Below are 24,182 nucleotides of genomic sequence, written 5' to 3'. Positions count from 1 at the left end.
TCCATATTTTAGAAATCAAGGCTTGTTGTCTTCATTTGTAACCATTTTTTCCCTTTGCGGTTTCATGGTTTTATGATTTTGCCATTAGCTCTTTTGGGGGTTTTTAGCTAATTGCTATATCGTTCACTTTGATACACTCCCTTCACTGTCTCTAACCATCAATAGGCCTCCTCTTTTTATTTATTTTTTACTGAAAAAAATAATATTAAGAAGAGAAAGGCATAAAAAGGAAGAACAAATACAATTTTATATTCATTTCTTTTATTTTATAATTATTCCTGAAATTTAGTTAATTAAAAAAAGGAACAAACACTATTGCATAACAAAGAACAAATACTATTGCATGAAATTTAGTCAATTATTTATGTAATATGTACAACTCACACCAAATAATATATGTAAATATGCATAAAAAGAAGATACATGTACTCATATAATATATGTACAACTCACACTAACATTTGCACTGGAGGAGAACAAAATGAGTTATTCAATGACTACAACATAGCAACAAAAGAAAAAGATACAAAAAATTATTTAAAGTTGCAAAACAATCAATAAAGTAGCTAAAAAGGAATAAAAAATTATATTTTAACTTTGCAACATTTATTGGATAATTTAGGATATTAGGGATTGGAATACTAATTTTTATTTAGTTTTTTGTTTCATTGATTGAATTTTTTCATATGCTCTATTGTTTAGCTGGAAAACCTTTTGTAAAAATAGTTTTCCACATTGTATTTGGTATGTTAGGTTCTAAAAGTTTAGAACAATTAAAAAACCGTGAATACAAACTTATCTAAATATAGATTTTAGAGTCTATAGGGATTATTAGACAATGCTCAAGGTAATACAAGTCAAGATTCAAGAACATATAAGCTACAGAAAGAAGAATTCGAAATCTGCCTGGCTCGACTAATCGAGAAGATAGCTCAATCAATCAAGATGCATTTTTGCAAAGTTTATTTAAGGCCTAATAGCTCATTAAGTGATTAGGGTTTCAAATCTATTTCACTAATTATTTAAAACAAACCCTAAAGCATGTTTTAGAAGGGTTTTTTTTTTAAATAGAGAAGAGTTCTTCTTATGCCTCATATTGTAGATCTAGGGCTTTTCTAGCCAAAGTTCTCTAAAATCTTCTACCAGCAATATTCTTTAAATAAACTTAAGATCTGGTATTGTAGAAGTTGCTTCTACAAGATCAACAATTGTTGATGATATAAAACTTTGAGTGAGATCTCAAAGTCACAAGTGTGAACGTTTGTGTTTAACAAATTTAGATAGAAGAGTCTGGGGATTCGAAGTTGCATGCGCTCACGTGAGTAAGTACTACAAGAGGTAGTTTTCGATTTAGGAAAAAATTTATTATAAAACTTCCATTCTATGTAGTGAGTTTGTTGTCTTGAGAATACTTTGAGTTAAATACACCCAGGTTTTTTACCTTGAAACTGGACTATTTCATTAGTTTTTCTGGGTTATCATATCGCTTGTCTTCTTTATTTTTCTGCATTAAGTGATATGATTGTTTATGTTTAACCTAAATCCGAATAATAAACCCAAGTATCAACTTAATTAATTAGGTTAAACAATCTGAGTGTATAGGTGTCTAAATGAACTAACTAATAGTATTAAAGGAGATTAGCTCTTGATTAGGTAGGTGCTGTTTAGGAAGGCGCTGTTTCCATGAAGAGAAGTAATTAGAGAGGCTAGAGGAGAAGAGGTGCATTGTCAATTTCCAAATTCTCTTAGTTTCTACCTTAATTAGTTGATTATAGTAGGCTGCGCATATCCAAGTTTATATTTTCACACGATAAAATCAAGGAGTTGACTCTGCTTTAGCTTAAATAATAAAAATGCTAGCCGTCCACTTATATGGTCTATCTATAACAAAATCAAAATTGTTGAGTTTAACAGGGTTGATCACTATCTTTATCCGTCATAATTATTCTTAGAAGCAAAGTTATATTAGTAAAATAGAAGATCAATTGGCATTGAAATCAAAGGCCCAATGGAATACGTCTAGGAAATTTAGACTCTTGTTGATTTTATAGTAGCATTAGTCAACTTGTTAAATTAATCAATTGGAAATTCAGATTAATTTTAAGGTTTGTCATAACATAGTAAGATACAAAAAAAAAAAAAAAAAAAAAAAAAAAAAAAAAAAAAAAAAAAAAAAAAACAAACAAACAAACAAACAAATAACATGGCATATAGTGATTCAGGGAAAATTGAAGGAAAAACCACTATGGCAGTTTATTCATGACCAATAGAATTTACTATAATAGAATGGAAACCCTCGATACAAGAATATCACGCATCCTAGACTCCTAGTATTATTATCTATAGAAAGATTTATCCATATGATCGCACACAGATCTTATTTTAATTCGACTCTTCTACCTCCCAAATCTCTTTAGTGCCTGAATATTTGATCATTGACTAACACAACAACAACATGTTTTGCACAAGGATGTTTTCTTGAGTAATGCAACATGCACAAATTATTTTACAAATTTTTTAACAAACAGTTGATGTGATGGATGGTTATTAATAAATAAAAATATGATGTTAGTAGTAGGTCCAATTGAATATTAGTAGGAATTTTAAAAATCAATATTTTTGTAAAAATATTATAAGATAGTTTTTGTATGTAAAATTATTCTTTTTTCCTTTACAACCTCAAGAAATTTTTTGCTTAATGGGTCTTTATATGCAGGGATTGAGCTATCATTCGACTAAGAGGGCATTGCCTCCTCCCCCCCCCCCCCCCCCCCCTCTTCCAAAAAAAATTTTAAAAAATATTATTTTATATATATATATATATATATGTATATGTATACTCATTTTAGCAATTTTGTTTTATAAAATTACATTTTTTTTCTTAAACAATACCATTGATTATTTTAAGCACAATGCTATGCTCAAAACTTTTTTACAACATTTTCGTAAACTGTTTTGGTAGCAAATTCTTAATAGTTCAAATAATGGGCCCATCACTCGCATCATTTTTTACTTATCAGTAACCACTTATAATAATAATAATAATAATAATAATAATAATAATAATAATAATAATAATAATAATAAAAAGCTTATAGCTTTATCAGTTTTCTCATTTTAGTGACCATAAAAAGATTTATAGATCTAAAATCTAAAACAAAATATGCAAGCCGCAAAAAAAATAGCTTAATAACAAAAATTACTAATAGTAAAACTAAAAACAAATTAAGCTCAATTAATCAATTTTATCTAAAATAAATGATCCTGCCCTTTAAAAAATTCTAAACAAAAATAATTTTGTTCTTGTCCACCAAAAAAAAGAAAAAAAAAAATCTTAACAGCTAAATAGTAGCAAAATCAAAAATTAAAACCACCACACAGAACTAATAGTAAAGCGGTCCCTAACCTAAGAATGTGTTTGTTTGGATGTGAAATAGGATGAATGGAAAATTTTGAAGAGAAAATAGAAAGAAAAACTTTTTTGAAGTGTGTTTGGTTAGGTGGAGAGGAAAAAAAAAAAAATAGTGGAGCCTAGGTGTTTTCTCTCCTGACCCACCAAAAAGTTTTCTCTCCAATGTTTGGTTAGGTGGAGAGAGAAAAAAAAAAAATAGTGGAGCCTAGGTATTTTCTCTCCTGACCCACCAAAAAGTTTTCTCTCTAAATTGGAGAGAAAACTGAAGGGAGAAATTGGACATTATTTTTAGACGAAAATGCTCATGTGCAATTGAACATGGGCTTTGTCCATGTCATTTTTTTTTTTTTTTTTTCCTTGGTCGATGCCTCTTCTTCTTTTCTTTTCTTTTTTCTTTTGATTTATTGGGTAGGCTTAGTCCAGTGCTCATATATATATATATATATATATATATATATTTGTTTTTATTTATTTATTTATTGTTTAGATGTATTTTTTTTTTACATAATTTTTATTTTTTAATAAATTTAGGTGATTTTTTTTTGGTTATTTATCACTTTTTTAGTTTTAATTAAGCATCATTTTTTAACAAAGGTATATATGTAAACTTATACAAATTTATTTTTTCCATCCCCACTTTTTCATTTCAACCAAACAAAAAAAAAGGGAAATTAAAATATTTTATATCCTCCCACTTTTCTATTCTACCACCATTTTTTATCATCTCACTTTTTCACTTTTTCAACCAAACGGACCCTAAAGCTTTGGCTCTAGCGGTATTTATACGGGCTTGTCGTATTAATATATGATTGCTTCCTTGGCGTGATGAACTTCAAATTCCTGTGTGATTACAACTGACCCACGTTCACATTACCTTCTCAAATATCATATTTTTACGCGAGAAAGACAAAGAATTGACTCTAATTGCAGGATACATTGAACAAAATAAAATTATGTCCGTTGTCCACTATGATTTGTCGAATAACAAAATCATACTAGTCGGTTTGATGTTTAACATGCTTGACCACTTTCTTTATAATGGTCATCATCTACTATGTCATATTAGTTTTCATCTTTGAGAAACATCTATGTCGTATTACTGACATAACTCATTAAAAAAGTTATGTGTGACAAAAATTAAACATGATCTCTTTAATTATCACATAATAAGAAATTTAATACATCTTGAACTAATAGAGACTCAGTTATGTTAAGATTTTCTCTGTCCAAAGTACAAATTTTTTTTTTTTGATGGAAAATACTCGATCTTTATTGAAATAAGAAGCAAATTAAAATTTGTCTTCATTACAATTTCTCGGTCCAGAGTACAAAATTTTTTAATACCTTTAATAATTGAGCCAATACTGATTTGTTTCTTGTAATCTCTCGTGACATACATGTACCTGAAAAAGAAACGAAACAAAAGATTATTTTTATGCGGGCATTTGTCAAAAGTAGACACATTTGTCATTCCAGCAAAAAAATAGACACATTTGTCAAAACCATAATTGTGCCCACCAGTGGCTTCTCAGGCGTGATTGTTTTTTTTATTTTAGATTTACTATTTTTTATCAGGCGTGACTTCTTTATATAATTTAGCGTGGAACAATGTAATGAACTACTTCTTTATATAATTTATCCTCCATCTTCTCCTTTTCATGTGGGGCCCACTTTAATATATGAGTCCCTTTGGATTGAATTTATTTTTACTAAAACTGAAAACTGAAAATACTGTAGTAAAATAATTTTTAAATGTGTGAATAGTATCGTGAGACCTATTTTTAATATTTTTTTCTGAATAAAGTGGTTGTGGGTCTCATGAACAGTACTACTACAGTGTATAAACAATGCCGCTACAGTGATAATTGTCCCCTGGCCTAAAGCAAAACGCGTGAAGTGAAAAAAAATAAAAAAATAAAAAAGAACGAACGCAGACGCAAACACAGACGCAACTTTCAGCCCAATCCGTACGGCACCTATATCTCCCCGCCCCCCAAGAAGAGATATGGGTACATTGACCTCATAGACCTCAAACGAACATAATTTTTTCTCTTGAATTCTCTCTCTGTTACTATCAATTAATCCTCAAAAATAAACTATGGATAGTATGAACACAAAATTTCAAGTTTGAAAATCAAACAATTAAAATAATTTCACAAATATATTTTTGTATTGATGAATGAATGGGTATAATTATTTGTATTTGTATTCTATTTCAAAAAAAATTATCTTGTAAATCCATCTCCTTGAAAAAGTTTTCAATTCAAGAATTGTATTGATGTAGTCTTGAGTTGAACACATGTTGTTCCCCACTTTGATTGAAAAGTAGATCAAGAGATTTTTGGACTAGATTTTGATAAACATATCTCTGATTGTGCGTTTATTAGAGACTTCTTGTTTTTTTGTATACTTTTAAATGTTCATCATCTTAGAAGATTTGTGGTGGAAGTTCCTTGAGATTTTAGAGATTAAATCTGATAAAATTTCAATTGATTAGAGTTCTTGGACTTTTTAGAGGCTTCAAAATAGAACTCTAAGACTTGGAGGGATTATTTGGACGAATGTTTTGAATGTTCTTTGCATTCACAGAGTTGTGGTGGAAGGTTTTTGTGGTTTTAGGGGCTTGAGTAAATAGAGTTTTACTAATTTGAAGTCTTTTGTAGTTTTTGGAGGCCTTTTTGAGCTTAATTCTATTGAATTTTGATTTAGAAGGATGATGTAAATTATTTCTCTTTGAATATTCTAATTTGAAGTTCTTGATGTTCTTGACAACTTTGGAGCATGCATGATTCCAACAAAGTTTTGAGACTATTAAATGTCCTTTTTAGGAGACTAATGAGAATCTTTATTTGTAAGAGTCTTGTGAAGGTTTAATGACACATGATCGACTATGATTGGTAACATATGTTATAATTTAAATTGAGAGACTTTAAGTCTTATTTTCCAAGGGCCACATGACATAATTTGATTAGCCAAAAATTTTTAATTTAAAATAACACATGACGATATTTAATTAAGCTACTTGTGCAATTTTAAATTAAAATATTAACATTTATCGACATGTGATTCACTTTTGGATATTTTTGAAATTATTATTAGTGATATTTTGAAATTTTCTATTGGTTTGAATAACAACAGTGATACCCACTAAGTAACACATGGTGCTTTGCAATTAGTTTACTCTATGATCTTAGTGGCATAAAAGGACAATTTGCAATTGGTTGAAAATTTTGCATTTTGTAAATATCCCCTTGGCGCTTGTCCACGTATACTTTCTTTTGTGTGGCGTGTGAATGGGTCTCAAAATTTGAATTAGACGCTTGAATCTTGTACTTTGTCAATGCTCCGTTGAAGATTTTTTTTTTTTTTTTTTTCTTTTTAAAAAAAAATGTAAGACAATTTTATTAAAGTAAATCAGTTTGGAATACATTATTTAAATCACTACGTAGTTCTTCTACCTATATGTCAGTGTCTGCAATTAAAACTGTTCTTATTGTAAGAGTGTGAGCCAACTTATTCCTTTCTTGTCTCACATACTGAAACTGGCAATGCTGTAGAGTACACCCCTAATTGTGATTACCCTCAATTACATTCTCATATAGTGTGTTATATCGATCAAGAGCTTTCAATGCCTGAACAATCCAGAGACAATCACCTTCCACCACCACGTTGTAGATGCTAAGTTCTTTTGCAAAAACTACCGCTCTATGTGCTGCCAACGCTTCAGCCAACTCCACTGTGTGAGGTAAACCTATACCAAGTAATTTTGACTATAGCAATACACCACGCTGTCATTTAGGTCACGATGTCCCTTTTTTTCTTCTTTGCATGTTTTTCCTTCATGTATTGCTGTTTGATGTTTTGTGAGGCCAAGAGCAAGCCACAACCATTTGTAAGTCAATCCTAATCATGTCTCATTCTTTTATTATTATTATTATTATTATTAATACAGCCACAGCCTCTAACAATTGTTAGGGCACTCCTTGTCACAACCTTATAAAAGCAGCCCTGATGGCACAAATCTGTTTCTAAGTGAAGACAAAAGTGAAAGGAGATCTCCTTTGTCTTTGCATAGGTATTGTTCTTCTTGCTCTCAGCGTTACGTGCCTGCTTCAAGCCTTCAATCTTTTTTTTTTTTTTCTTTTCTTTTCTTCTTTAATCAACTTCATGATCACCTCCATGGCTCTTTGTATTGCATCTTCACGCAATCAGCAACCTTTTTTTACGTATATCACATAAATCAAAGCCTCTGTGTTTAAATTAATTCCATGGCCCTTGTATTTTGTCTTTAGGTCTCACAAATGTGTTGCTTTTTTACTTTGGTAGCATAAAGAAGAAGAACCCACGGCATCAACAAGTTTTACTGCTTCTTCACATAGTTGTCTTTTGCTTCCTTTTTTTTTTTTTCACCAGTCGCAACACTTATCTAAGAGGATCACCCTATATATGGAGGCGGCTATCCTAGAAAACTGTTAGCTTCACACTTTCTATCTCCTCCCCCCCCATCCCCTCCCCCTCCTTTTTTGAGAAAAAAACCTATCTCTCTCTCTCTCTTCGTTGCATGAAAAATTGAAGCTTAGTCAATGAATTAGAGAATTACGAAAAACTGAAGCTTTATTTTCTTTTATTTTTTCAGACATGCCATGAGATTTTCTTCGTACAATTTGTTTATGTTTTTGTAAAACTTATTCTTTTGGCTTTCTTTGTTCTTTGGACCTTCAATGCTTATGTTGCCACCCTAAATCTTCACACTATTTCTCTATGGGCTGGCCACATTATTTTCATTTTGGTCAATGAGTGGTGCACTTAAAAGGATGGAAATCCGCATGACCTTCAAATATGATTCTCGCATAGCGAGGCCAAGAGCCCCAATTGCCCCCTTTGCATGCATAAACGTTCTCGCGTTTCATTTGTATTTCATAGTATTTTCCATTGCTTGACTAGTTCCTCTCTTCTTCCTTGTTTTTTTTATTTATTTATTTTTTTTTTTGGTTTTTGTTTTTGTTTTTGGAAGCAACTAGCCATTGATTGTGTTGTGGTGTTCATCCTTGCAATGATGCTCTCACAAGCATCCATTGGCACACATCTTTGCAACAAAGCCCAATTGGCACTTGTCTTTGCAACGAAGCTATACTAGCATTCATCTTTGCTATAAAGTCATACTAACATCCATCTTTGCTACAAAGCCACACTTGCAAAGGTTTTTGCAATAAAGCCATACTGGCATTCGTTTTAGCAATGAATTCATACTGGTGGCATCCATCTTTGGAATGAAACTATACTGGTACGTGGCTTAAAAGAATGAATCATCGCCTCTTTCAAGGCATATTTCGAATTCCTCCACCTATCACCCAACCTCTTTAAAGTATGACACTTCATTATCCTTCTTGCAATGTTATCTTGAGGCTTCCTCGCAATATTACCTATAAATTGATTAAACATACCATCTTCATGTTCGAAAGGCTAAAACTGAAACATTAAAAGAAAGCTTAATTTTGTTTTTTTTTTGGGGGAGGTGGGGGGGGGATTCTATATATATATATATATATATATATATATATATAAGATATACTTGTTATTCCACGTGTGTTACATGCATATACCTGCAAGATCTTTTTATACCAAAAATAAAATAAAAATGTAGTCAACAACATAAGCATACTTTTAATTAAGTTTTCATGCTACGTATTGATTCTCAAAAAAAAAGTTTTCATGCTACGTAAAAGGACTAAAAACTTAAGTAATCATATTCATAAATACCTATAGTTTGAACTTTTACTTCCATATATTCCTAGCATGAAATAATCATATACTTGAGGGGTGAGACTCTAAAAGGGCACTTGATTGATTACTTGATGGATGAAGTGACTAATTAAGTCATGATGTATCATCTGATTGATTAGGTGTTGATGAATCATGTGATGGGCCATGTAGTCGGGACTGATTTTTAACCTTGTCTAAATGATAACGTTCCATTGCCATATCTATATAAAAATAATAAAATAGATTGTTAAACATAATTTAACAATTTTTATGAAATTTAACAATTTTTGTTAAACATAAAAATTATTAAATTATGTTTAACACAGATAATTACTCACAAAAGTTTGCACAAAAGATTAAGATTCTATTTGTTACTGTTATTTAAATAACAGTTTTTAATGTTTAAACAATATTACACATATTTTCATATACTTTTTTACTCACATGTATTTTTTTTAAAAAAACAAACAGCGTTACTAAAAATCTCTTACCAAATGAGCCCTAATATTTCAAAAAGCATGAGTACTATGAAAAACTCTATGAGTTAATGAAGGTGTTTTAAAATTTGAGGGAATAACTTAAGAAAATTGAGAGTCTTAACTCTTAAAGCCAAAAATCACTTTTTTTTGTTTTTTTGTTTTTTTGAGAAAGCTAAATATCACTTAATTTATTAAAATTGTTATATTTTTTCAATTTGGTTATTATGGTATATTGGATCTTTAATTACCTATGTTATTTCTATTAATAATTATGCATTATTTCATGTCTTTACTAAAGGTTATATATGCTTCCCATGGCAGAACCGTGATAATATTAATGGAAGGAAAAAAAAAAAAAAATGAAAAAGAAATCCCTTGCTCCCGACTTAATTGTTGCTAGTAAATTAGTGTGAGGATGATGGTTATAGTCCAAGAATAGTTGTTAGGAGTGCCAAGTGGTTGTATTAGGCTTTCAAAATTGTTCATTGTATTTTTTGGTATCCCACAAAACTAACATTTTAGTTTTTTTTTTTTTTGGACAAAACATTTTAGTAATTAATCATAGTCTTTATAAAGTAAGCAATATATTCTCTGATGAAAAATAATTACTTTCACCAAAATTTGAATAAATTAGTATATATTCATAAACTTCAAGACTCGCATGCACGTATTCAAAGCTAAAGATAAGTTTGAATTCGGTTGTTACTCATTTTATTTAAGAAAAAAAAAAAGCTAAGCCTCAGCAAATCATGAAATGCATAATAATCTATTATTAAAATGAAATGCATAAAAAAAAATGAAATCAAATAACTAATTAAAATTATAGTATTTATTTATAAGATATGTTATATATTTTATCAATTTAATAATAGATTATTATATTTATATGATGTATAATATATATTTATTTAATAAAAAATGCATAATACTTTAAAAAGTCATGATGTTTATCTGGGAAGTTATTGTTAAAAACCATACATGTGGTGACTCTCCATTCTCTTAGATTTGGAGCAATTCTCCAACTCTCTAAGCAAATTGTACAACACTAAAAGCTAAAAACTTTATAAACATATAAAAAAGATTGGAGATTAAGAAATCTGAATGATGGGAGAGAGAAGAGGTTAAAGACTCACTTGTGAGTTTTTGGTAGAGAAAGGAAAACTCCTTTTTTTTCTTCTTCTTTGTTTGATGTAATTAGAAACTCCTTTATTTTTATTTTTATTTTTCAGAGTGATTATGAGAGGCTATAGGTTTTTTTTTTTTAATTATTTATTTTATTTATTTTTTTACATGGTGACTATTAAATTTTCGAGATAATCAGATAAAGATAAAAGAAGATGAAATTAACCCATTTATGGCCTGGTTCAAAACACACCTAGTTGCCACCCCTATCGGCTACTAATTTCTAAATGTCTAACCCTTTTTAATAAGTGTTTGACACCCTAGAAAGAAATAACTGAAGCTATAAGCATTTAACCTATAAGAGAGAAGACATGCTTATTGTTTGCCCCAATCACTAGGGATCGGGTACCACATAACATCATGGTGTTGGATGACTGCGGGCTCAGTGTCAAACAGACTCCCATATGGCCAATACAAATGTACAAACCAAGAATGGAGCAAGAAATATGATATTTCTCCTCACAGCAAATAAATGTGACTTATCACTTCAAGTTCTGATTAAGCCAATGAGTTTTCATGGGAAACTTGGGAGTTGTGGTTTATAGGGCTAAGTAGTATGTTCAGTAGCTCCAACAGTCTGTAAGATAGACGTTTACACAAAGCTTGACAAGCTAAAATTAATGCACCTGGATATACTTTCTCCTTTCACCACACTATATATAGGTCTTCATCTTTAAACAAAATAAGAGTATGGAAAGATTTAATACTGGTTTACTATTAAAGCTGCTGGAATCATTGCTTTATTACCGTTAAATTTATATAATTTTCCACCCTTTTACTACCGATTCTTAAAAGTATGAATTTTTGAGCCTGAGATTGTTCTTTTTCAGTTCTAACTTACTGCAGGATATGTATTAACGTGTTTCAACTTTTGCAAGATATATAATAACCTATCTCATTCTTAATCATTGCTTTACTGCTAGACACGAATTAAGGTTCACTACTTCACTTATCGAATTTTGGTTATAGCCTCTAAAGGCCAATGTTGACATTAGAAGTTGATCGAGTGTTAACTAAAATTTGAAATTAAAAAGAAAAAAAAGTAGATCTCACTATGTTGCAGAGAATCTTCGTCTCACTATGGTTGAAATTTGTAAACTTGTGATTTACAACTATTTTGTGTTAGCTTTAATTCCATGCCAAATTTGTTTGTAATTATATTCAATCTTATGTATCCTGTATTTTATGTGAGATTTCATTGTAAGGTTTGTGTGTGATAGAGAGTGTGAAGACTCAAGACAATTGAAAACTAAATAAGTTTTCGTGGGTAGCTCGCGAGAAGCCTTCCCGCGAAGTGAAGCATGTGTTCAGCACATAACTGGAATACGAAGAGTCATGACAGATGGTGACAGCTGGTTTTCGCAAGTGTCTCGCGGGTAAGGCCTTCCCGCAAAATACCCGCGAAATATTTTGTTTTGCCAATTTATCATATCTGATACGCCCTGTCTCTGTCCATACTATATATACCCACATTACTCATATATGTTGAGGGGTGCTTTTCATAGAGAAAACCTTAGCACAACTTTTGAGAGTTAGAGATTGTCATACCCACAATTCTCTATACAATCTATTGTGGTTTTCCTTAACTCCTACCTCTCCATATCCAAATCCTTGAGAAGTTGATAGTTCAAACACTTATCACACCCATCATGAGTGTAAAGTGAGGTTTTGGTACTGTTGGGAAGCATTGGAAGAAGCCATTTGCTTGGTGGATACAATCGGGTTGAATTGCGTGATCCAGAGAGTTAGAGAAGACAAGGCTTGGTGAAGTCAGTTGGTAGTAGGAGTTTGGAGGGCTCGAGTACATGTGATAGACTAGGCTTGGAGGGTATTTTGTTATTCATGTATTTCAACTTATTCTCTAGTGAATCGATTTACCGCTTGGAGGGCGGCGGAAAGGTTTTTTGTTGAGTTCTTCGGTTTTCTCTTCGATAACACATCGGTATGCTATCTTGTGTTTGCATTCTTCTTCCCTACTCTTTTAGCTTTCATTTTACTACTGTGATTTGATGAATATGGTTTTGAGTAGTTATATTATTTATCCGCTCACATTTACTCTATTCCGCATTGAATTTAAGTTATAGTAAAATCAACCGAGCTGTAATTTTAGTTTGGGAGTCTAAATAACTCTTGAGTTTTCACACATATTCAAGCTTTCAAAATCCAAAGCAACATTTAAACAAGAAGGACAATGGAGATTTGAACAATGAGATTTGTCCACTACCATGTAGTTGTTTTATTATTTATTTTTAGGAACAATTTTAATAAAATTAATAACATTATCTTATCATTACATTTTTATAACGGTAATTAGAAATGATTTTAATTTAAAAAACCATATCTAATTCTCATTTATTATTACAAAAATTGGTTATTCACTGTTTAATTTTATTTTTAAAAGAACAATTATGAGAAAAGAAAAAAAAAAAAAAAGAGATATCAAAAATAAATTTGTATTCCTCATATTCTTAGATTTTTGAACTATTTGTTCCTCAAGTTACAACAATAATATAGTAAGGTAATGGTACCGTACAAATTATTATTAAAGCTGAAAAAATTTGGTAACATACTCAAATTAAAATGAAGAAGAGAAAGTAGATGATAAGTGTTTAGAATAATAGCATAAATTGATTTTATTTTTATTTTTTATGCAAGATAAAATTTATAGTCTGGTCTAATCTAAATGTATATGTATGTGAATCTCCCTCTTAGAGACTTGAACCTCGGCCCTTATCCCCCACACCCCACAAGCATTTATATTTGTGGAGTGATCACCGTACCAAGGGTGCACGGTAGTTAAATTGATTTTTGAAAATCTGTAGTTCAATAAGTCAAAAGGATCATAGGTTCACAGCTTTAATCTTTTTATTTCTTTCTGACTATGTATCTTGGCTGGACATAAAGATTACTTATAACATTGTAAAGAATCTATCTCTCCTCTCTCTCTCTCTCTCCTTTTTTTATTTTTATTTTTTAATACAAAATCTATTCCTCTTTAGAATCCTTCTAATGAGATGAATGCTGTGCTGTTAGCAATATTATTTCAAATAAGTACGTTTGAATATGAAGCTTTTAATAAGAAATACTATAATATATATATATATATATATATATATATAATGCAAGCAATTGATAGCTATTAAAATCATGATAAAGTTTGAAATATTTTTCTATTCAAATACTAATTTATATTTAAATTTCAACTTTAAAAAGAAATGTCAAGGGCCTTATAGCTTAGTTGGTACCCTCCTAGGTACAAAGTGCTCAAAAATTTAAGAGGGAAACTGTTGGGTTTTAGACCCCTTAAAAACACAATTGGATTAACTTAGATAATTAGACAAGTTGTTACTTAGTCCAAATTCCAAATCTAGGTTATCACAATCAAACAATCATATCATGCAAAGCAGCAGAAAGATAAATAACACAATGATATGATCACCCAGGAAACCAAACCGGTAAAAACCTGGGGAGGATTTAACCTAACTATTCTCAAGGTAAACCTAAATCCACTATCTTAAAAGAATCGAAGTTCATACAATAAAACTTACAAGCCCCCACGCTCAACTTCTTATTGCTACCCACCAGTAGAACTTACTGACACGACCACGTGCAAGCTCCGAATCCACGAACTTCTTCTTTCTTGAATTCTCCAACAAGTACAAGCACACCCGCTTGTGTTTCTTTAAGTTCTTATGGCAGCAACTGAATGATCATCAAGCTCTTGAACGAATCTCCTTCTTGATAATCCTAAGCTTGTGTAAAGGAAAACTCCTCACAGATCTCACAAGAGATTTACACAAATAACAATATGAGCAACACTAAAATGTGGCTAGGGTTTGCCTTTTATACCTAGGGCAAATTAGAAAACTCTAAACGTTTTAAACAAACTAGGGCTGAGTTGGAATTCTACAGAAAAACGCCTCTGACTCGATTTTCGATTGATCGAGTCTAAGGTTCGATCGATTGAACCAGACCGAGAAGCTTAAATAACTTTTGTAACAGCTTATTTCAACTTTACATAAATGAACCAACTTTGAGCAAGTCTAAATGCGACTAAACAACTTGTTTTAATCATGGTTTGCCAACAATATACATTAGAGTTCTAAATACATAAAATCCTAAGTCTTTAGAACCTAACATAAACTATTCAAACTGTGAGATTTAACAGTATATTGTAACTATCTAAAATTAAAAAAAAAAAAAAAAAATTATAAGTTATTGTCATATTTTGGTTTAATAAAACTCCATTTGTTTGTTTGTTTGTTTGATTGTTTTTTTTTTAATTTTTTTATATATATATATATTTTAAGGAAAAACCATTAAAAAAATTAAACCTTGTTTATTTTTATTCTCTTTATTTACTGCTTCCCTCTCCTACCGGTCTGTAACTTCAGGTTCTAACACATCCTTATATTTTTAGTTTACTTTTACACTTTTTTCTTTGGCAAAAATGTAAAACACTCGTCTAAACTTAATCAAAATTCATTTTAAGCCTTCAAAGCCTCCCGTCAGCATTCACTACACTGCTCCGTTAAACACAACCAAAATCGAGCCGTTTTGTTTTTTTTTTTTTTTTGTTTTTTTGGTTTTTTTTTTTTTTTTTTTTTTTTTTTTTTTTTTTTTTTTTTTTTTTTTTTTTTTCTGAATATTTATTACCTTTGGAAACACAGTGAAGAATTTGACATTTCGGTTTTCCATTGTTTCTTTATAAGATGCTTCATGGTAAAAGAGCTGAACGCTACTCACATTGCCTTTTTAATTTCTAAAAACTGAAAACCTAATTCTCCAATATAATATCATTCTTGGACACAAGATCTTCCATGAATTGCTCTGAAGAGAATATTTGTATATTTTTTGTTAATTAAGGGGTCTCATGTCTATGAAGGTTGATATGGAAAAAGCTTTTGACAAAATGTAGTGAGCCTTTATTTTAACCCTCCCAATATATATGTATGGCCTTTATTGAGTAATTGATCGGTTGAATGGAACAATGGCAGTTCACTAGGCTTTTTTGTTGGCTTGATATTCAAGCAGATCATAATAAACATACGAGACTCTTCAACTAACTTCTTCCAAGTAGATGAAGGTTCTGCATAATCCTGTGGACAAACCTGTGTTTCTCCTTTGATCCTACTATATATAACTGAAGCAAAGGCATAGCTAGCTCCCCGTAGTTTAGATTGCTTCAACTCTTAAATTTGAAATATATATATACACATAAAATTCTTTTTCATGCTTAAATATTTGCTATTGAATGCGAGATTAGACCCATTCTATGTGATATGATGTCTACAGTCTATACTTGTTGGCTTCAAAGAATAGGTGACATAAAAAATCATTGGAAAGATTTTGCAACCTGTAACTTTTAGAAACTTGAGTTTTCCAATAGGTTTGGCTTACTTTTATTACTTTTTTAAATTAGAAATCTCATTTTGTTTTAAATAACGGTGACAAGTGATATTGAGTTTTAATCTCTACATTTTATTTAATTTGTGAGTGATGTAACAATTTCTCATTAAAACGAAAAGAGATTCTAGTTAAAAAAGTATTGGAGGTAAACCAAATCCTTCTCTTTCAATCATTCCTATCATCTTAGATCTCCTTAACTAATGGCTACATGGCTAGTGATGCCGGAAAATATAAGAAGTATATTATTTCCTTGATTTTAAGTGTATTTAATGTTTTCCTAGTAAAATTAGGGCCTTATTATGGTAGGTATTAATTAGGATATATTTCAGAATATATTTTCTTGTGAATTAAATTTTGCAAAGTCTTTAAGTTGGCCCTCAAGCCTGTAAATAAAAGTCGTATTCACTTTAATAAAATTTCATAGTTTTGTCACTCTATTTTTTGGTGGATGCCAATAACTCTCTTTGTGGATTTAAGAAACTCTTGTAGAAGATTTTATTATTTCTTAAAGGAACCGCAATTTGGTTTTATGACTTTCCATCTGCATTGACTAGTTCTTTGTTATTATTTGCTCAAAAAAAAAAAAAAAAAAAAAAAAAAGCAATCCATTGCGCACTTTTTTTCCCATAAAAAGTTGTAGTATGCTTGTTCCGATCTAATTTTCAGAAAAAAATTAATTTTTAAAAACAATATAAATAAAATTGATCTAATCTAAATCATAACACGGAAAACAAGAAAGTGGTTAAGAAATAAGCGATATATTAGTGATTAATTAATGTTTAATCAGAAAATATAAAAATTAAAGACACCAAAATGAACTTCATTAACTGTGTTAATTTAGCAAATATACTACTCGCATAGTCACATACTAGGAAATGTCAAAGGTATCGAATTTTCTACAAAAAAAATGTTATAAACTAAATTAAAAGAAAAAACAAGACAATATCTATGACAAAGAAAATTGCACATTTGTTCTATTAGTGTTTGCTTCCAATTCATCCCATTTAAATGGGTTTTCATCAACTATGTAAACTATTTATTCAATAAATTATTACAATTCAAATAATATGCCAAAAATATATTTCAAATTTCTAAATTCATCAAAAAATAATTCTCAAAATACTAATATAAATCAAAATAAACTAGTGAAATTATTGTAATAAAATAAATTTATATATTATGTGTAGTTGGGTAACATCAAATGGTTTGAAAAAACTATTAACTGAAATCTGACCCAACCCAAGGCTAAATAAAAGTTTCAACTTTCAGCCCAATAAATCAACTAATGAAAACCAATCTGAGGCATTGGGTTGGGTTGTCTCGGATAAGATTTGTAGTGTTGGTATGTTGGATGCAAGAGCATGCTTAAAATAATAGGTCTGAAGCCTTATTATGGGCCCAAAATTTGGACTTTTTGGTTTCCATATATCTCATTCGACCGGTTGGCTCGGTTTTAAAAACAATCATTAACTCAAAGACACAAACACACACAAGGCAAGGTTTGCAAGGGTTTAATGTTGTTCTGGCACTTGTTTCTTGGTTTTTGGTGGCGGGTTTGTTACTTTTTGTTTGTGAGAGACAAAGCAAATTTTTACGAAAAAGATGCCTCATACAACTACATTAGAGTGCCCTGGTTGCCCTTCTCTTCGAGCTCTATCCTTCACCGCACTTGGTCTCATCAAAGGTAATTTTTTTTTTTCTTACACCCTTTTATTCATTGATTAAAATTAGCATTACCCTTTTGTAAAAAAATTGTCTTTCGGATTTTATATGCTTTATTTTGTATTTATATATCTGGGTTTTTGATACTTTGCTTGGTGTTTACATTTTTTTTTTTTTTTTTTTGGGTAATAGTTATTGAAGCTAAGGTTAGTTAAGGAGGGGTTTTTAGAGTGGTGGAGAGGTGGGGTAAGTTAGACTCATCAAAATGTGTATTTGCTGCTTCTATCAATGACTGTAAAGATGACCCGGTATGTGTTGGGGTGTTGCAAATTGTTTGAGTTTATTGAATTTTGAATTTCAAGCATCTGTGTTGTTGTTGGCAATTTGTTTCAATTTTTTTAAGTGTTTGGTTTTGGTTCCAATTGTTAGTTTAGTATGGTTTGTTGAAGCTTCCATGTTCTATGGGTTAAATGTAGAATTGGGTGTACAGAATTTTGTGTAGAAATAAATATTACATTTGTAAGCATCTTTATCTTGGTACTTGGTAGTATGTTTTAATTTCAATTGGGTTTTTTTTGCTATTGGCGCATTCAGTTTAAATGCTTGTTATGCAACTAAAGGAGTTTAATTAATGTTGCCCCAAGGGTAGTAGAATTCATTGGGTGCCATGCCTCACAAAGAGGTGGTTACTAGTTTGAATCTGCTATTCACCGTTTTCTTGGGGCCAACACTCATTTTAAATAAAGCATTAGTAAGTTAAACAAATAATATGAGCCTTTGCAGTTTGAGTTCAATTTTGCAATGGGTATTGTGAATTGAGTTTGTAATTGTTCACGAAGTTTGGGACTTTAAGGATTTGAGATGACTCTTTTTTATATTTCAGTTGGAAAGTGAATCAAATCCGTATTCTATATTTCTATTTATCACAGAGTTGTCTTAAAGAAGAATATCTTAAAAAGCTCAAGAAAACCATGATTAAGGATGAAAATGATAAAAAGATGAAATCAAAGATAAGTCTTGATGAAACTTTGGAATGTGATTTAATAAAAAGAAGTCCAAAGAGATAAATGTTAATGATTTACAACATGAAATTACTATTATTAAGAAAGAAATCATTGAGCTAAAAAATTATTTAAAAAATGTTAAAAATGATAACTTTGGCTTAATACAAGAAATGTTAGTTTTAAAAATTGATAAACAACTTGATAATGAACAAACTGATAATGAGCCTAATGAGCAGAAAGATGAAGACGGCCCCAATCAACAAGCTCCTCTTTCTAATACTGCTCCTATTGATATTAATAGGCTTAGTCTTATTAACAGATTGATCCCTCCAAAATGGTTTTCAAAAGTTAAAATTGTTGTTTGCCATGAATATGAATTTAATGTTAGTGCTATAATTGACTCTGATGCTGATATGAATTGCATTCAAGAAGGGATAATTCCTTCTAAATATTATGAAAAATCCACTGAGTAACTTTTTTTTGCTGGTGGTACTCAAATGAAAATCAAATATGAATGAATTAGTGCTCATGTTTGCCATGACAATGTTCATTTTAAAATTCCCTCTATTCTTGTTAAAATCATGACTGATAAAGTGATTCTTGACATGCCTTTCATAAACTCTTTATATCCTTTTCTTACTGAACATGATGGTATCACTACTAACTCTTTTGGGCAGAAAATGAAATTTAAATTTGCTTCAAAATTTGAAATTGATATTGATGATTCTTTAAACCCGATTCATGCTAAAACCAAACATCTAAATTTTCTTAAGCAAGAAGTTAGACATAAGAATATTGCTAAACAACTTTCCAATAAATTATTACAATCCAAAATTGATAATTTTCATAAGGTATTAATTAATGATGTTTGTTCTGATATTCCCAAGGCTTTTTCGCATAGGAAAAAGCATATTGTTAATTTACCTTATGTTAAACATTTTAATAAGAAGAACATTCCTACTAAAGCTCATGCCATTCAAATAAATGCTGAAACTGTTGAATTTTGTAAATAGGAAACTCATGATTTGCGTGTCAAAAAAACTAATTAGGAATAGCAAATCCCCCTAGTCTTGTGCTGCCTTCTATGTTTAGAAAAACACTGAAATTGAAAAAGGGGCTCCTCGTATCTGGGTTTTGGCAAGTCCAAATATGTGAAACTGATAAGTACAAGACTGCTTTCACCACTCCCTTTGGGCATTATGAGTGGAATGTTATGCCTTTTGTCTTCAGAATGCCCCCAGTGAATTCCAGAACATTATGAATAATATCTTCAATTCCTTCAGTCATTTCACCATTGTTTATATTGATGATGTCCTTGTCTATTTCAAATCCATTGATAAACATTGGAAACATTTATATAAATGTCTTGATATCATCAAACATAGTGGTATTGTTGTCTCTGCAAAAAAAAAAAAAAAAAAATTTAAACTATTTCAAACAAAGGTTCGTTTCCTTGGCTGACATTTCTGAAGGACAGATCGTGCCATTGATAGAGCCATTCAATTTGCTGATAAATTTTCTGATGTCATTATTGATAAAACACAGTTACAAAGATTCCTTGGGCCTTTAAACTACATTTCTAAGTTTTATAAGGACTTGAGGAAACAATGTAAACCTTTCTTTGATCGATTACAAAATAATCCTCCTCCCTAGTCTAATACTCATACTTCTCTTGTTAACTAAATCAAGTCTCATGTTAAAACTTTGCCCTGCCTTGGTATCCCCACTGTTAATGCTTTCAAAATTGTTGAAATTGATGCCTTTGTCATTGGTTAAGGAGGTATTCTGAAACAACTTGTTTGACTAGACTCACCTAAACAAATTGTTCGTTTCCATTCAGGCGTCTAGAATACTGCACAAATAAATTATAGTACTTAAAAAAAAAAATTATCTTTAGTGCTATGTATCTCCAAATTTCAAAGTGATTTGCTAAATCAAAAGTTTTTGTTATGCATTGATTACAAAAGTGCTAAATATGTTATAGAAAAAGATGTTGAAAATATTGCTTCAAAACATATTTTTGCCCGATGGCAAGCTATTTTAAGTGTTTTTGATTTTGATATTGAATATATTAAAGGTTCTCAAAATGCTATCATTGAGTTCTTTACTTGTTAATTCTTGCAGTACCGCAATGGCAAGTAGAAGGTCCAGAGACAAACACCCAGCTATATATACTAAACAACTTGTTAAACAAGAACTTGCTTCCCCTGTTGACATTGCTAACCACTTTACTACCCTGGGTATTATCCCCAGACCAAACTACTCCACTATGTTAGCATCCTCTTATGATCCATATGCTATGGTCCTTGCCAACCAACTTGTTAAAGACACTTTCTCCAAAAACCCCAATCCTTCTCAATATGTTAAAAAACAATACTTCCAAAACCTGTTTTTCCGAAGAACCCAACATAGTTATGATCAAAGACCCTCTTAAACTTGCTACAGATTATTTTACCCTGAACTTCCACTGGATACCCGAACACAATGGTAAAAATTTAAAGTATTACTCTTCTATCCTGCTTCATGAAAATTTGGCATTTACCAAATTCATATCTGATAAGATTGATAAATAAAAAATTATTTACCATTTTATTTTCATAGTCAATATTGTTACTAAAAAAAAAATTGGGACTTTGTCTTGCTTCTACAAAACCTCTTCTTGGTTCAGCTATTCCATATTCATACCATAATTATATTCATGCATGGTTGCTACTATGACCCACTCTTGGTTTGTTAAGTTTGATAAAGATTTCAATTCTCAGCTTCCTTTGTGGTTCATTTGTTGGTGGACACAATTTGATCTTATTACTGATATTTTTCCAGGACCTTTAATTGGCTCCTTGAAGTGTTTTATAAGTGTTTTTAAGACAAATGCATATCGTGCTAAGTTTCTTGCAACCCTACATTTAGTTAAAAAAATACAAGTTGCCTTGGATCATGAAATGGCAATATGTCTGTTGATGCTCACTTTAGCAAGGAGGCCCAATAGTAGGAAGAAGTCCAATAATATGGGAGGAGGAGAGTTAGTAAATTGAGAGGAAAACCATTAAACTCAAATGGCAGGAATAATGAATCATAGGCCTAGAAAATAATAAATGGGCCTCAAAGGGAGCAAGCAGGCCTAAAGGAGCCTAGAGAAAGAAGTAGTAAACCCATGGACATTATATGAAATAGAAAGCAATCAAGAATAGGCCAAAGAGGCCCGAAGTAATGAATTAAGTGAGTAAGAGGTTGAAGATTAGTAACCATTTATTAAAATGATTAATCATGATACTTTGAATATATAATCAATTTTCATTAAATTTATCTCAACTTATCTCTTATTGAGATTACAAATTCCATCCTAAAAATCAGTGTTCCCACAACTATACATGTGATTACCCAACAAATCAAGGTTTTAACATACATTTCACATTTGAGTCCACCATCCACAAGATTAAGAATCTATGCTCTTAGCGGTTTAATTACTCAAATGACAATAGTTTGTAGAACTATAAATCAAATTATTTCAATGTATTCCTATACATTAACCTATTAATTAAAAGTTTCCACTTCCATAGTCAATGTAGACCATCATGACTACTATGTTGTACTCTTGTCAAATGAAGTGCTCAATTTCATCATTTATGAAGAAAATAAAATTTATATGTCACAAAAGGAATTGTGATTTAAAATTTTAAATATTCTATATTCATCAAATGAGAATGTTATGATGGTTAAGTGGAAATATATAAAAATATTAGGTTCAAAATTAGGAGATTCAAATAAAGATAGAGGTGGTCTTCATTGATTTATAAAAAGATAAGAGAGAGTCGAATAAAATGGTTAGGTTAATTATATTCAAAGAAAAGTGACTAATGCACTTGCAATAAAGAAAGAGTGAGCTAATTTAAGTTGAGGGAATAAAAAATTGTAGATGAAGACCAAAAAGAACATTAATAGAAGTAGGGGGGGGGGGGGGGAAGACATGTCAATTATTGAGGGATCAGTGATCAATGATTTCGAATAGAATAAAACAAAGGAAAATATTCCATGTATCCGATCCAAACTAATTTATTGAGGAATCATAGTTGATCTCAAGGCTTTATTGTTGTTGTTGTTATAATATTTAATCTTATTAACACAACTAAATCTCATATATATATTAACCCATGGACTATTTTTCAAATGAATTCATAATATAACATGATCATATAATCTTTGAAAAAAAGCACTTTTATTAATGAAAAGTGTCATAAAATTTGTATCTTAGGGCATTATTAATTCTAAAAGTTAGTTCTCATAGTTTTTGACTTTTAAATATTAAACTTGTAACCCATACTTTTAAATATTACACTCGTAGCCCATACATGGCATGGAATTATTATTTTTATACTAAATGTATGTATTTTCAATCTAAAATATATAAATAATTTATGCAAAAGCCCTCAAATAAATTGTCTGTAGATTGAGGCAATAAACAAATGAGAAATCATCAGTCCAGAAATAATTTTAAGGTATCGACTTAGATTAAATAAATGGTGTAAAATCCCTTTTTTATTTTTAATTGTAAGAAAAGGGTATATATATTAACTAGCAGCAAATAAGCTTGTTACAAATGAAAACACAATTAGAATAAGCTCAAGACTACTCAATCATTTTAGTTCTGCAACTGTTGTTTCAACTGACAACTCGATAGCAGCCAATCTATCGAGGCCACTTAAACCTTTTTAGTAAGCTAAGCTGCTAAGGCCATTGTGTTATTATCTTTTACTCGGTCTCTTATAGTTGGCGGCACTATTTTATTAGTTCACTTATTTATTTATTTTTTCACACGGGCAAGGCGCGGTTGTTCTCTTATTTTTTCACACGTACCTTCATGTTGGAAATCCATGAAGTCAGATATTCCTAAATAAGTAGTTGTCCTTGCTATATTTGCAGCAACTCGGAAAGGTGAGTAATTGAGCGTGTCTGCTGGTTTGTGATTATCCCTTTCATTTACCATAGTGTTTTCATACTCAGTATCGTTACTGGAAAAAAATGGAATCCTGCTTTTACAAAGCCTTTACCTGGCAGGATTATTCCTTATTCTTACCATGACTGCATCCATGCTTGGTTCAAGTTTATGCTACACCAAGATAAAACTATGACCCATTCCTGGTTTGTTAATTTGATAAAAATTTTAGTTCTCAACTCCCTTTTCGGTTCACCCGATGGTGGACGCAATTTGGCCCAATTATTGATATTTTTCCAAGATCTTTGATTGACTCCTTTAGGTATTTTGTAAGTTTT

At 30.6% G+C, this 24,182-nt stretch overlaps 1 pseudogene; it reads right to left on the bottom strand.

Annotated features, from left to right (window-relative positions):
• Positions 1-23,895, bottom strand: part of LOC115985918 — a 48,332-nt pseudogene extending 24,437 nt beyond the window's left edge.
• Positions 23,896-24,182: the final 287 nt, after the last annotated feature.

Source organism: Quercus lobata, chromosome 4, assembly GCF_001633185.2.
Source record: "Quercus lobata isolate SW786 chromosome 4, ValleyOak3.0 Primary Assembly, whole genome shotgun sequence".
Lineage (NCBI taxonomy): Eukaryota > Viridiplantae > Streptophyta > Magnoliopsida > Fagales > Fagaceae > Quercus > Quercus lobata.
The sequence above is the reverse complement of the archived record's forward strand: the minus strand, read 5'-3'. Positions and strand labels throughout refer to the sequence as shown.